Source organism: Myotis yumanensis, unplaced genomic scaffold (genome assembly GCF_028538775.1).
Source record: "Myotis yumanensis isolate MYYU_CA2020_CCGP unplaced genomic scaffold, mMyoYum1.0.hap1 SCAF_4, whole genome shotgun sequence".
Taxonomy (NCBI): Eukaryota; Metazoa; Chordata; class Mammalia; order Chiroptera; family Vespertilionidae; genus Myotis; species Myotis yumanensis.
Genome location: NW_027223755.1, coordinates 110,177,982 through 110,190,908, shown reverse-complemented (window position 1 = coordinate 110,190,908; position 12,927 = coordinate 110,177,982). Strand labels below are relative to the sequence as shown.

General features: G+C 55.3%; 1 protein-coding gene across 2 annotated transcripts in view; it reads left to right on the top strand.

Moving 5' to 3' along the window:
* SCNN1B (sodium channel epithelial 1 subunit beta) overlaps window positions 1-12,927 on the top strand; it is a 54,138-nt gene that overhangs the window by 15,366 nt on the left and 25,845 nt on the right. The window contains exon 2 of one of the 2 annotated variants that reach the window (XM_070413680.1): window positions 5,568-5,712. The exons of the other annotated variant lie outside the window; for it this stretch is intronic. The gene's annotated coding sequence lies outside the window, so the exon portion shown is untranslated. The remainder of the gene's footprint in view (window positions 1-5,567; window positions 5,713-12,927) is intronic. 2 annotated transcript variants of the gene reach the window in all.

The window sequence follows — 12,927 nt, the reverse complement described above, 5'->3', positions numbered from 1 at the left end:
GCTGGGCCCAGCGCCATCCGCCACAACTGCCTAGAACTAGAATGACCTCCCAGGCCAGGACCGGTTCCCTGGAGTCCTTGAACCTGAGAGGGCTGGCGGCTGGGTCTGGATGGGTGAACTTGCGTTGATCAGAGATTGTGAATTACTTAATTCTCTTCCTGGGCCTTCGGGGCAAGGACTGGCTGCCTCGCAGGCCTCTTCCTTGGCTCAGAAGCCCCTGCCACTGTCGGTCCCAGGCAGCCCCACGTGACAGACTGGGTGGGCAGGCATATGGGGAGGCCTGGCAGCCTTTGGCAAGCCCTGGCTCTCCACCTGCCATGGTGACCTTGGGCGGCAGCAGTGTTGGTGACCTTGGGCGGCGGCAGTGTTGGTGGGGCCGTGCAGGACTGACGAGGGTTAGGCGAGAGGGTGCAAGGGAAGTGCAGAGGCAGGCACAGGCTGGACGCCCAGCAAGCAGCTCTCCTAGCAGCATAGAGCAGATGTTAGTTACGATTCCTTAGTGATGGGAACTGCTCTGCCGCAGACTCCCTCCCCTTCTCGTGCAGCCTGGCAGACAGAACCGCACCTATTTGGCAGCCACTGTATTCACTCTGATATTCAACTCCTATTTAAGTGCCTACTGTGTACCGGCCATGGCTCTAGGCCAGTGCCATTCAATATAAATATAGCACAAGCCCCAAGTCTCACCCACATAAGCAACTTTACATTTTTAAAAAGTGAAAGGAGCCCTAGCCGGTTTGGCTCAGTGGATAGAGCGTCGGCCTGCGGACTGGAGGGTCCCGGGTTTAATTCTGGCCCAGGGCACAATCCCAGTAGGGGGCGTGCAGGAGGCAGCCAATCAGTGATTCTCTCTCATCATTGAAGTTTCTATCTCCCTCTCCCTTCCTCTCTGAAATCAATATGTGTGTGTGTGTGTGTGTGTGTGTGTGTGTATGAGAGAGAGAAAAGAATCAGGTGAAATTAATTGTAATAATATATTTTATGGAACCCCTATATTCAAAATATCATTACTTGAGCATGTCACCAATATTAAAAGTTATTGAGATTTTTTAATCCTCACCTGGGGACTTTTTTCCACTGATTTTTTTTTAGGGAGAGGGGAAGGGAGGGAGAGGAGGGAAGAGAAAGAGAGAGAAACATCGTCATGAGAGAGACACACCATTGGTCCCTCCCACAAGTGCCCAAAAGAGGGGCCGGAACGAACCTGCAAGCGAGGCACGCACCCTTGGCAGGGAATCGAACCCGAGACCCCTTAGTCCGCAGGCTGATGCTCTGTCCACTGAGACAAACCAGCCAGATTTTTTACGGTGGGCACATCCTTTTAAATTTCTTAATTGGGGTAAACACAGTTTAAAAAACAACAGAATTTACCATCCGAACCATTTCTAAGTGCACAGTTCAGTGGCACCGAGCACACTCACAGCCTTGCCGCCCGCAGCACTGTACCTCCCCGAACTCACCATATCGCCCATCTCTTTCACCACTTCTCTGAGGTCTGACACCGAGGACACAGCTCAGCCCCCAGTGGCGGGGCCAGCACTGACGGTGGACACATGTGAGCAGTGGCTCCTGTGCTGGACAGAGAGGGTCTGCTTCTGGGGTCCCCAGGGTCCCCTGGGTGCTCTGTGTCCTCTCGGTGCTCTGGGTCCCCTGGGTGCTCTGGGTCCCCTGGGTGCTCTGGGTGCCCTGGGTGCTCTGGGTCCCCTGGGTGCCCTGGGTCCCCTGGGTGCTCTGTGTCCCCTGGGTGCTCTGGGTGCCCTGGGTCCCCTGGGTCCTCTGGGTGCTCTGTGTCCCCTGGGTGCTCTGGGTGCCCTGGGTGCTGTGGGTCCCCTGGGTGCCCTGGGTCCCCTGGGTGCTCTGGGTGCCCTGGGTGCTCTGGGTCCCCTGGGTTCCCTGGGTGCTCTGGGTGCTCTGGGTCCCCTGGGTGCTCTGGGTGCCCTGGGTGCCCTGGGTGCTCTGGGTCCCCTGGGTGCTCTGGGTGCCCTGGGTGCCCTGGGTGCTCTGGGTCCCCTGGGTTCCCTGGGTCCTCTGGGCTCTCTGGGTGCTCTGGGTGCCCTGGGTCCTCTGGGTTCCCTGGGTTCCCTGGGTGCTCTGGGTTCTCTGCGTGCCCTGGGTTGCTGCTGAGGTGCTCTGGTGTGCTGTGGGATTTGGGGTGCTGCTGGGACGAGAAGCCAGAGCACACCATGGGGAGTTTAAAGTCTGGTGGAGGGGACAGACAGGAAACATGAATAGATCAGATGGTCTCTGATGGAGTCAGGTCTCCAGAGAAAATAAGTAGGGCCATGGGCTAGGGAGTTCTGGGGGCCTGGGGGTCAGGGTGGGCCCCTCGGAGAGATGGCCCTGGAGCTGAGGCTTGAAAGAAGCAGCAGCTCCATGAAGACCTACGGTGCTGCGCCTCAGTGCTGCCCATGCACCAGACTCTGTGCTGAAGTTTAAAAATATATACACAGCCCGGCCAGCGGGGCTCAGTGGCTGAGCATAGACCAGCCGTGGGCAAACTACGGCCCGCGGGCTGGATCCGGCCCGTTTGAAATGAATAAAACTAAAAAAAAAAAAGACCGTACCCTTTTATGTAATGATGTTTACTTTGAATTTATATTAGTTCACACAAACACTCCATCCATGCTTTTGTTCCGGCCCTCCGGTCCAGTTTAAGAACCCATTGTGGCCCTCGAGTCAAAAAGTTTGCCCACCCCTGGCATAGACCTATGAGCCAGGAGTTCAGGATTCAATTCCCAGTCAGGGCACAAGCCCTGTTTTCGGGCTCATCCCCAGTAGGGGGCGTGCAGGAGGCAGCTGGTCAAATATTCTTTCTCATCATTGATGTTTCTATCTCTCTCTCCCCCCTTCCTCTTTGAAATCAATAATCACTTTTTTAAAAGATTTCTAGTTTAAAAAATATAGAGAGAGAGACACCAAACCCAACTCAACCTGCAGAGCCAGAGCAGCTGTGTGCGAGGCCCAATGTGTGCACGCACGCATGCGTCCATGTGTGCATGAGTGTGTGTGTGTGTGTGTGTGTGTGTGTGCGCGCGCGCGTGCGCGCGCACGCGCACGCATGCGTGTTTGATCCTGATGCACAGCCTGGAGCTGTGGCAGGGGCTGGGGATCAGCGGTCCAGGGGCCACTGCTCTACACGGGAACAGCAAGAAACAATCTTGGAAACTGGGAGCAGAGGGGAGGGCAGAGCAGGAGGGGGCAGCCAGACCCTGCAGGCAGTGGGAAGGAGTTTGGGTTTTACTCCAAGTGGGGTGGGAAGCTGTTGCTGGACTCGTCGCAGCAAAATGCAAGGTCTTCTGGACAAAAAAATTTGGACTCTCACTCTTTGTCTAAGGCAAATCCTATATAATAAAAGCCCAGCGACTGAAATAGTGGAATGACCAGAACAACCAGACACCAGAACACCACCACCCCTCGCCTCGGCTGTCCCCACCCCCCAGGGAGCAGTTAGGGGTGATTAGGCAGGCAGGCGAGTGGTTTGGAGCGATGAGGCAGGCAGGCAGAGGCAGTTAGGGGTGGTCAGGCAGGCAGGCGAGTGGTGGGGTGATGAGGCAGGCAGGCAGAGGCAGTTAGGGGTATTCATTCAGGCAGAGGCGGTTAGGGACAATCAGGCAGGCAGGCAGTGTGGTTAGGTGTGATCAGGCAGGCAGGTGAGTGGTTAGGGGCGATGAGGCAGACAGGCAAGTGGTTAGGGGTGATCAGGCAGGCAGGCAGAGTGGTTAGAGGCAATCAGGCAGGCAAACAAGTGGTTCGGTGTGATCAGGCAGGCAAGTAGAGGTAGTTAGGGGCGATCAGGCAGGCAGGCGAGTGGTTGGGGTGATGAGGCAGGCAGGCAGAGGCGATTAGGGGTATTCAGGCAGGCAGGCAAGTGGTTGGGGTGATGAGGCAGGCAGGCAGAGGCGGTTAGGGACAATCAGGCAGGCAGGCAGTGTAGTTGGGGTGATCAGGCAGGCAGGTGAGTGGTTAGGGGCAATCAGGCAGGCAGACAGAAAAGTTAGGGGCGATCAGGCAGTCAGGTGAGTGGTTGGGGCAATCAGACAGGCAGGTGAGTGGTTGGGGCGATGAGGCAGGCAGGCAGAGGCGGTTAGGGGTGATCAGGCAGGCAGGCAGAGCGGTTAGGGGCAGTCAGGCAGGCAGGCAGAGGCAGTTAGGGGTGATCAGGCAGGCACGCAGAGGCAGTTAGGGGTGGTCAGGCAGGCAGGTGAGTGGTTAGGGACGATCAGGCAGGCAGGCAAGCGGTGAGCAGCCAGCAGTCCTGGATTGCAAGAGGGTGCAGGCCAGGCAGAGGGACCTCTCCATGCACGAATTTCATGCACCAAGCCTCTAGTAATAATAATAATAGGTTTAAGATGCCATGTATTATTGCCTTTAATCTGGTAATGGGGAAGGACTTGCAGGGCGGGTGGTTAAATATGGAGTGTGTCTCCACAGAAGGGCATGGAATCTGTTGGTCTGGAGGAAGAATAGACTCACCCCTGAGCAGAAACCATTCTGCGGGGCCCGGGGGGCTTCCTGACCCGCCTGGCCTCGAAACTAGACATGGGAGGGCTCTCCTCACCCCCGGCTCAGCCTCTTGGTTCGTCTCTCATTACAGCTTTCATTAGTCAATCAGGCTGCTGTGATACCCGGGCTGGCGGCTTAAGCAACAAAAACTTCTCTCACAGTCTGGGGCTGAAAGTCCAAGGTCCAGGCGCCTCCTGAGGCCTCTGTGCTGCAGCTGCCGCCTCTGGTTGTGTCCTCACAAGGTCTCTCCTCTGAGAGGGCACCCAGGTGTCTCTTTGGGTGTCCAAATGGCCTCTCTCCTGAGGAGGCGGTCGGGTTGGACTCGGGCCATCCCGTTGGCCCCATTTGACTGTAGCATCTCTTTAAAGACCCCAACGAGCAGTCACTTCTGAGGTCCTGGGGGTTAGGGCTTCAACATATGAATTTGGGGGACGCAGTTGAGCTGCAACTGGCAGGTGGATGGAAGGAGAGCAGGTGCCCCCACCCCTACACACAGAGCAGTGATCAGATTCGGAATGTTTACGTAAAAGGCCCTTCCACCAGGAAAGGTTTCCAGACATAATCAACCCTCGAAACCACACCTCGGATACCAGCTGAATGGCAGCCCTGCCCCCACCCAGCCCTGAAGGCCAGGCGTACTTATTGAACACCTACTGTGTGCAAGTTCCAAACTCAAGCATTGGGAAATCTAGGGACCTCCCCACCCAGTAGCACGGATTAGAGAGGGATATAAATAGCGATGATCTGAGACAGAGGGAAGCAAATAAAATAGAAGGAGTTGGTCCACAGGGCGAGGGCGGGGCGAGAAGGAGGATGACCAGGTGACTTCCATTCGGGGGGGACTGGAAATGAAGTAGGTACTGTTTTCCCCTAACGTGACAGATGGGGAAACCAGGGCACAGAGAGGGTAAGTCCATTCCACAGTCACACAGTGAGTGACAGCTGGGATTTAAACCCACGCTCTTAAGCACTACCCTGTTTTAAAGGGGAATGAGAAGGCTAAAAGGAGACATGCAGGTTGGGGCCGCACTGAACCAGCTAAGGGCTTCTCCTTTATTCTGCAGACACAGGGGTGCCCTTGAAAGTTTCTGACAGAAGTGTGACCCGGGCCAGCTGGGCCTCGGGGAGTGCAGTGCGGGGCTCGAAGCTTTCATCTGTGAGCTGGGAACCTCCCCTGCCAGCACCATCCTCTCTGAGGCCGCCTCGCAGGTGAGTGTGCACGCCCAGCGGCCACCTGCACTGTCCCACCCCTTTCCCCAGCAAGGACGACAGCCAGCACCGACTCCACGCCATGCCCAGCGCTTTGCGGGCACCATCCCCTTTCAGCCGTCCTGAAAATGCAGGCCTGGGGCGGGGCAAGGGGGGCGCGGGGTGGGGGGCGGGAGCCGTTGTGATGGTCTGAGACTCCACTCAGCTCTGACTCTAAAGCTCACATTTTGAATAATAACAGAATAATTCGTGTTTCCTGATGGAAAATAGAGACGCTATGGAGCTGGACCTATTGTGTGAGCCTCACCATTTTGTCAGGTTGAGCTTATTTTTCTGACTCTCGTGGGGACACGGCCTTTTCTTCCCAGTGGAGTTACCATCGCCATCCTCCACCCCTTCTCCCCGCCCACTGAGGCTTGGCAGGCACTTTCCCCTTCAGGTTGCCTCCAGCCTTAGCAGGAAGGAGGGCGGGAGGGAGCACATGAAACTGGCCGCATTCCGCCCCACCAGCTGTCAACACACACCACCCACCCTGGGCAAGTGGCCGCTTGCATGGCCGGGGAGGGGAGGGCCGTGGGCTTGTGTGCTCACCGTTGGCACCCCCAAGTCGTCTGCCCATTAGGATGCGATGGCATTGTGCCAGGGGGGTGAGCTGTCTCCCCACATAAACGTAATCGTACAGCACATAGCCCGGTGCAGCCTCGTCCCGGCAACAAGGAAGCAAACAGCTTCAAGACTCTGTCAACAAGGGTTTGGAGACAGGAGCCACCCAGGAAATGCGCATTCCGAGGCTGCGCCTCCATGGGAAGCCACCTAGGGCTCACCCTGTGCCCAGGAGCAAGGAAGGGCCCACCTGCCTCCATGGGGGAGCGCTGTCCAGCTGCAAGGGGCCCAGGCCGAGTTTCCGAGCTGACTTGGCACCCCCCGCCTCCCCCGCCCTTTGAGGCTTTTAAACATTTTATAAAAGTAACGAGTTTTGGAAAACTGTCGCAAATACTAGAACCCAGGTTGAAGAGTAAGTCTAATCTGAACTTCTCCGGAAGCCCCTGTAGACATTTGATCCCAACCCATCCAGCATCGCCCCGCCCCTTCCCCTAAAGTCGCAGCTAAATTCTAAGATCCCTACACTTATTTTTTTAATTGAATTAATTGGGGTGACGTTGGTTAATACAATTATATCGGTTTCAGGTGCCTAACAACCACCTTTCCTGACAACCCATTTTCCCATAAAGCTATAAGCTCACTTTTTTCCGTGTTGATATAAAAAATAACTTTCTCCTTTATTACTTCTTAATCATACTAGCAATATCTGTTCGTTGTAGGAAATTGCAAACCACAGATAAACTAAAAGCATTTTTTAAATAGCCACAGAGCCTTCCCCACCAAGATAAGCCGTATGACCGTCTGTTTAACCCCGTGCACACAAATCCAGTTTTTTAAACAGAAACAGTTAACCGCCCTTCTCGGGCCCGGGCGTGCACGTGCCCGCGCACAGTTGGCCGCATCCTGCCGCCCTGTCGCCATGGCGTCGGTGTCCACCAGAGAAGACAGCGGCGAGGGTTTCATCGGCACGAGGTGTGGTCATCTTCCAAACCTGCGTGTGGCGCTTGGCCACCAGTCGAACAAGGAAGTGACGAGCAGGAGCCCGCTGGCCTCCCGACAGGACGGCTGCTCCGAGGCGTGGCCTGCTGGCCAGAGGCCAGACGGGTGCTGCTGCCCCGTGAAGAGGCCATTCCAACGCAAGGGGTTTTTCCGGCAGCTCTGGCCACACCTGCCGTCCTGGGGTTTAGGGGCTGTGGGCTGGGTGGCAGGTCATGTGTCAGACTCCTCCTGGGATGGAGGCTGATGTAATCTTGGGCTGTAGTAGAAAAACCGACAGAACGGGTTTTGTCAGCACACAGCCTGGCACAGCACTGGGGGCGAGGGGTCCACACCGCGGCGGCCCTGGAGCCGCGGGTGGCGAGGTGTTTGTCTAACCTGGTGCGTCTAGGAGGCGGGAGGACCGCGGCTGACTCTGTCTCCCGCGCAGCGTGGCAGGCGGAGATGGTGCGCTGACAAGCCCTTCATCTCACTGGTAATTGCCTGTATTAGAAAACGTACGTAATTAGTGACCTGGAACCTGTGATTTTGCGGGCATCGTTGCTTAGGACAGAGCTCAAGCAGGTCTTTAGGTAAAAACAAGAGTGAGTCAACAGAAAGGACGATATTGAGTCCAGGAGAGTATCACTGGTGCCCAGCTGCAGCCCAGATCAAGCAGGCTGCCAAGCGCTAGCCCCTAAGAGCACAAGGCCGGTGCCGCCGTCAGCGCCAGCCTTGACCTGCCCTCAAGGCCAGAGGCCCTTCAGCGGCAGCTCCTTGGCCTTCGCCTGGCGGTGGGAGCTGGTCAAGGGTCCCAAGGGAACGGGAAACAAGCAGCCAGCGCAGGTGCATTATCGGAGTTCCCAAAACCGGGACGCTGGGCCAGGCCGCCACTCCTGCAACCTTGTGGCAAACGCCTCTCAACTGTGGGCCTCGGTTCACCACCTTCACCGTAACTTGAGCATTGATGTTTGAAGTGAGACTTATTTTAATTGATTTTTTTAGAGTAAGGGAAAGGGGGGAGAGAGAGAATCATCGATGTGAAAGCGAAACAGCCATCGGCTGCCCCCTGTACACCCCACAGGGATGGAGCCCGAAACCGGGAGTGAGGCCTTGTCCCCAGCAGGAGCACCAGTCCACCGAGAAGTGTTGGCTGAGCGATCCCTCCAAGTGCCTGTCTCGTGGGGACCCTGCGGCCCTCTTTTCGCGTGGTGCCCGAGGGGCGAGGGTGTGTGGTGCGCTGAGCTCCCGGCTGAGCCTACTGTCGAGGCGGGCCGGGCGGGTCACACCCAGAGAGCAGGCCGGCTCCCCAGGCCCTGGCGCCTGCCCCACTCCCCGCAGGGCTTGGCCAGTGCTGCCCCAGCAGCAGCTCTGAGCACTTCCCTGACACCATCCCTCATCTTCCATGGGACCAGCCAGAGGGGCACTGGCAGGATGGAGGCTGGCTGGTCGGTTGGGGTGGAGATGGGGGCAGCCCCGCCCGCTCACTGCCCCCTGCTGGCTCCTGTCCTGGTCACTGAGTTCTCAGCTCTCCTTGACCGTACTCCGTGCCGGCAATTGGCCTAACGGGCTCCCATCCTCTCCCAACACCCCAGTTGCAAAGCTCAGCCATAACGGCTCTCAGGGAAGATGGGGACAAAGGGCGCCTGATGGCACCGGAGCAGCGACCACACACCCCAGGCTTTAGAGAAGGTAGCAGAGGAGAGAGCGGGGTGGGCCCTGCCCCGCTGATGCAGCGCCTTCAGCAGGAGCCCCACTCCTCTCCCAGGAGCTGAGCATTAGCCCAGGAGGAAGGGCTGGATCTGGGCCGGGCGCTGCTGCTCCGTGAGGCGTGGATGAACCTCCGTGAGGCGTGGGCCACAGGAAGGGCTCCACAGGTCGGCCAGCAGCTCAGCGCTTCGCTCTCCCAGCCTCGCACCTGGCAGAGATGCGCAGGGCCAGGCGCCTGCGGGGCGGTGGGGAGGGGGGGGGCCTCCGTTCCACCCCTCACCGGTCTCCCTTCCGCTGGGACAAGTGTAGGAAGTGCTCTTTTGGAGGCCAGCACCCACAGGCCGCATCCACGGCTGCCGGTGCCAGGAGCCGGGTGTAGGGATAGCTGCTCACAGGAGTGGCCTGGGAAAGCCCATTGCCGGCCAGGGGGCCTTGGGGGCCACTGGGGACATTGGGACCGTGGGATTTGCTTGCCAGGGAAGGACCAGTCCCACAAGGGGCAGAGCCTGGGAGCCACGTCTCCCGCTGGCCATCTCCCCTGAGTGACAGTCCTAACGACCCAGGGTGAAGAAGGGGCCATTGGAGGACTCTGCTCCTTGCATGACACAACAGCAGTAGAAGCAGCTACCGCTGGCCCATGTGCAGGCCCTGTGCAAAGCGCTTCCCAAGCATTACCTCATTGAAGCCTGGGCTCACATCTTTTTTTTTTTAATGTTTTTATTGATTTTAAGAGCGAGTGGGAGAGGGATAGAAAAAATAGAAACATCGACGAGGGAGAAGCATCATCAATCGGCTGCCTCCGGCACACCCCCTTCTGGGGATGGAGCCCACAACCCGGGCATGTGCTCTGACCCGGAACCAAACTGTGACCTCCTGGTTCCTGGGTCGACGCTCTACCACTGAGCCACACTGGCCGGCCAGGGGTTCATGTCTTTACTGTGTATCGATGGATGCTTGGTGCCTACAACAGTGCTGAGCACACAGTCAGTGCTTAACAGTGACTGATTGAATAAATGAACAGATTAAACCTTGATATGTATTAACTAATGTTACACCAATAAGTCGAATTTTTAAAAAACATTGATATGGTCCAAAATACAAAAGGTGCATAAGGAGTAACTTGCTTTCAAGTCTCCTCCCTGCCTGCCCCCAGCCGCTCCTATGACCACTTTCTGGTGTCTCCCCTGAGAGGTAACGATCTCTCTTGTCTACACAAATGCGTTCCGGCTGCATATGCTGATCTGCCCTTTCTTTCTTCCACTTAACCACACACCCTGGCCGAATCCTCCTTCTCTCATCAGCTCAGATAAGGCCCCTGGTCCCCCCTCCCGGAGGCCTCGGAGGGAGCCACCTTCCTCGTCGCCTCCCTCGGTCCCACGGGTTTGAGTTTATGGTGAGCGCTGCCCTGGGTGAGCACAGTCGGAGGTGGCGGCTCTATTGCCACACTGCAGACTCCCCGACACCCACCAGAGCGCGTGCAAGAGGTCGGGTGTCTCACCCCGAGGAGTGGCCAGGAGCCAGGGGACCTGCTGGCTGTTTCCATATCCACCTGTGACTCACTGAGTCGTGGGTAAGTCCCGCTGTGCGCTCGTCAGCGCTCTGTGAAATGGGCATAACTAGGCCGCCCCGGATGCCAAGGAGGGCAGGGAGACGTAGGAGGACACGCTGGGCAGAGGTGGCATGTCTTTGGGCAGCGCACGCGTCAGCCAGGTAGAAAGTAATCACCAGAGAATTCCCTGAAGGGCGGTGAGCGAGGTGACCTTCGTGCTACACAGAAGAACCCTTTTCACATAGTGAAACTATTTCATGGGCATTACAAAAAGTGGTTTAGCATAGCAAGCCTATTTCACAGGCACAGCACTGCTCAGCATTCGGAGTGTTACTCAGGACAAGGCTGAATTTTTTAAAGCAGAAAAGTGAGTCGAGATGAGGTTTTCTGTTAAGTAAATAATGATACCAGTGCTGTAGGGATTCAGCAAAAACAGTGAAGGTGGCACGCAAACCGCTGATGTTGGGAAACGCTGAATTAGCAGGTACTGGGAGGGAGATAACATAAGCTTACAGAGACTGAGGTGAAACCCCATTTTAAAGACTTCTCTCTATTTACTGCAGATCCGCAGGCGCAGCAGGTCAGGTGCCAGCACACGTGCCCGTGGAGGGCCAGGAGCCTAGGGTCGGCTTTGCGGGCCCCATGTGCCTCTGTCGCGCCACAGTCCTCCCTCTACACCCCTTCACGGAGCGGATAAAAGGAGATGGGGGAAAATAAAAGAAAATAATGTTTTTAAATAAAAGAAAAATAAATCAATAAAAACCATTCTTAGCTCAAGGGCTGTCCAAAAACAGGCCTTGGGCTACGGTTCGAGCTGAACGTTGCCGCCCTTGCAGTAAGGGAAGCAGCTTACTGAGCGTAATAGCTGCTCGTGCCCCAAATACAGGAAAAGCAGCCGGAGTGGGACCCCTTTGTTAATGACATTTACTGATCAGTAACATTCATGTTCTCCTTTCTCAGTATTATTCTGAGCTCACAGACTTTTTATGCATTTAATGTTACGATTTATTGCAGGTTTTTGTAAAGATGCTCAAATTGTCCCGCCTTTGGCACTAAGAGCCCCTTCAAGGGGTCCTTCGAGTGGCCCCAGGAGTGCTTGGTGCCTCCTCTGCTTTCTACTAAGATCAAGTCATGCAGGCTCCTCCTGTACATTTCCTGCACTAAAAGAGGCATAAGCCATTCTTCTAAGAAGCCCTAGGTTTTTTTGGTCAGGAATGGCATACAGAGACCAGAATCTGGGTGCCTACAATGCACATACAGTGGGGCCTTGACTTACAAGTTTAATTCGTTCTGAGACCGAGCTCGTTAACTCAAATTACTCTATCAACTCAATGCAAAAAATAGGCTGAGAGACAGCTGGTATCTCAAAAAACTCATTAGTCGGGACACTCATAAGTCAAGGCCCCACTGTATTTGCCTTTATCAATGGAAATGACGAGAGATCCCGGCCCCTCTCCTGACGTTGTCCTGCAGTCGGAACAGCGAGCGCCATCTGGGCTCCGGCCTTCCTGTTCTAGAGCTGCCCTAGCAGCGCAGAAACATGAACGACTTCTTAATAACCAGAGTCACATCCATTTTCCAGCGAACCTTCAATTAACTACAAAAATCCAGCTACCCACACACTTATTCCCTGATAACCTTGGATAACTGAGGTTTCAGTGCAACAGTAAGTACAGGGGATTTTAATGAAAGCATCTAACCTGTGATTGACAGGGGTCGCTAGGTCACATGTCCCTATACACCAACACAGGGGATAGAGAACGAGCAGAGTGGGCTGCGTGTGAGAAGATGGGGACCGGGAGATGCGGGGTGATGGGCGCACAGGCTCCGTGTCGGGGCAGCTGCTGCGAAGCCCCAGCAGAATATTGCCACATGGGACAGTCGTCAAGTCATTCTGATTTTTTCAGAAGTGGAAGAAAATCTAGATTTTTTTTTTTAAATGTGAAATCTCAATTTCAAAATGGCAATGGATTTAAGTATTTGGTTAAAACCTTATTCAGATATAATTTATATACAATAACATACCTCCATTTTAAGTACAGTGTTTGATGAGTTTTTACAAACATTTGCACCCAATTAAACATCTCACTCAATATGTAGAATATTTTCATCACCTCCAAGAGCTTCCTTTATGCATCTTTCTAGTCAACCCACTGCTCAGCCAGGCCCAGGGACTCACTGGCCTGTCTCCTGTCCCTGTAGATGAGTCTGTCTTTTCCAGGGCTTCGTAGAAATGGAATCGTAGAGCAGGAATTCTTTTGTGCCCAGCTTCGGTTACTCAGCAATGATCTGTTAATGCCCATCCACATTGTGTATGTGCCAATATTCGGTTCCTTTTCATCGCTAAAGAGTTCTTTATGGTCTGGATATGCCCCATT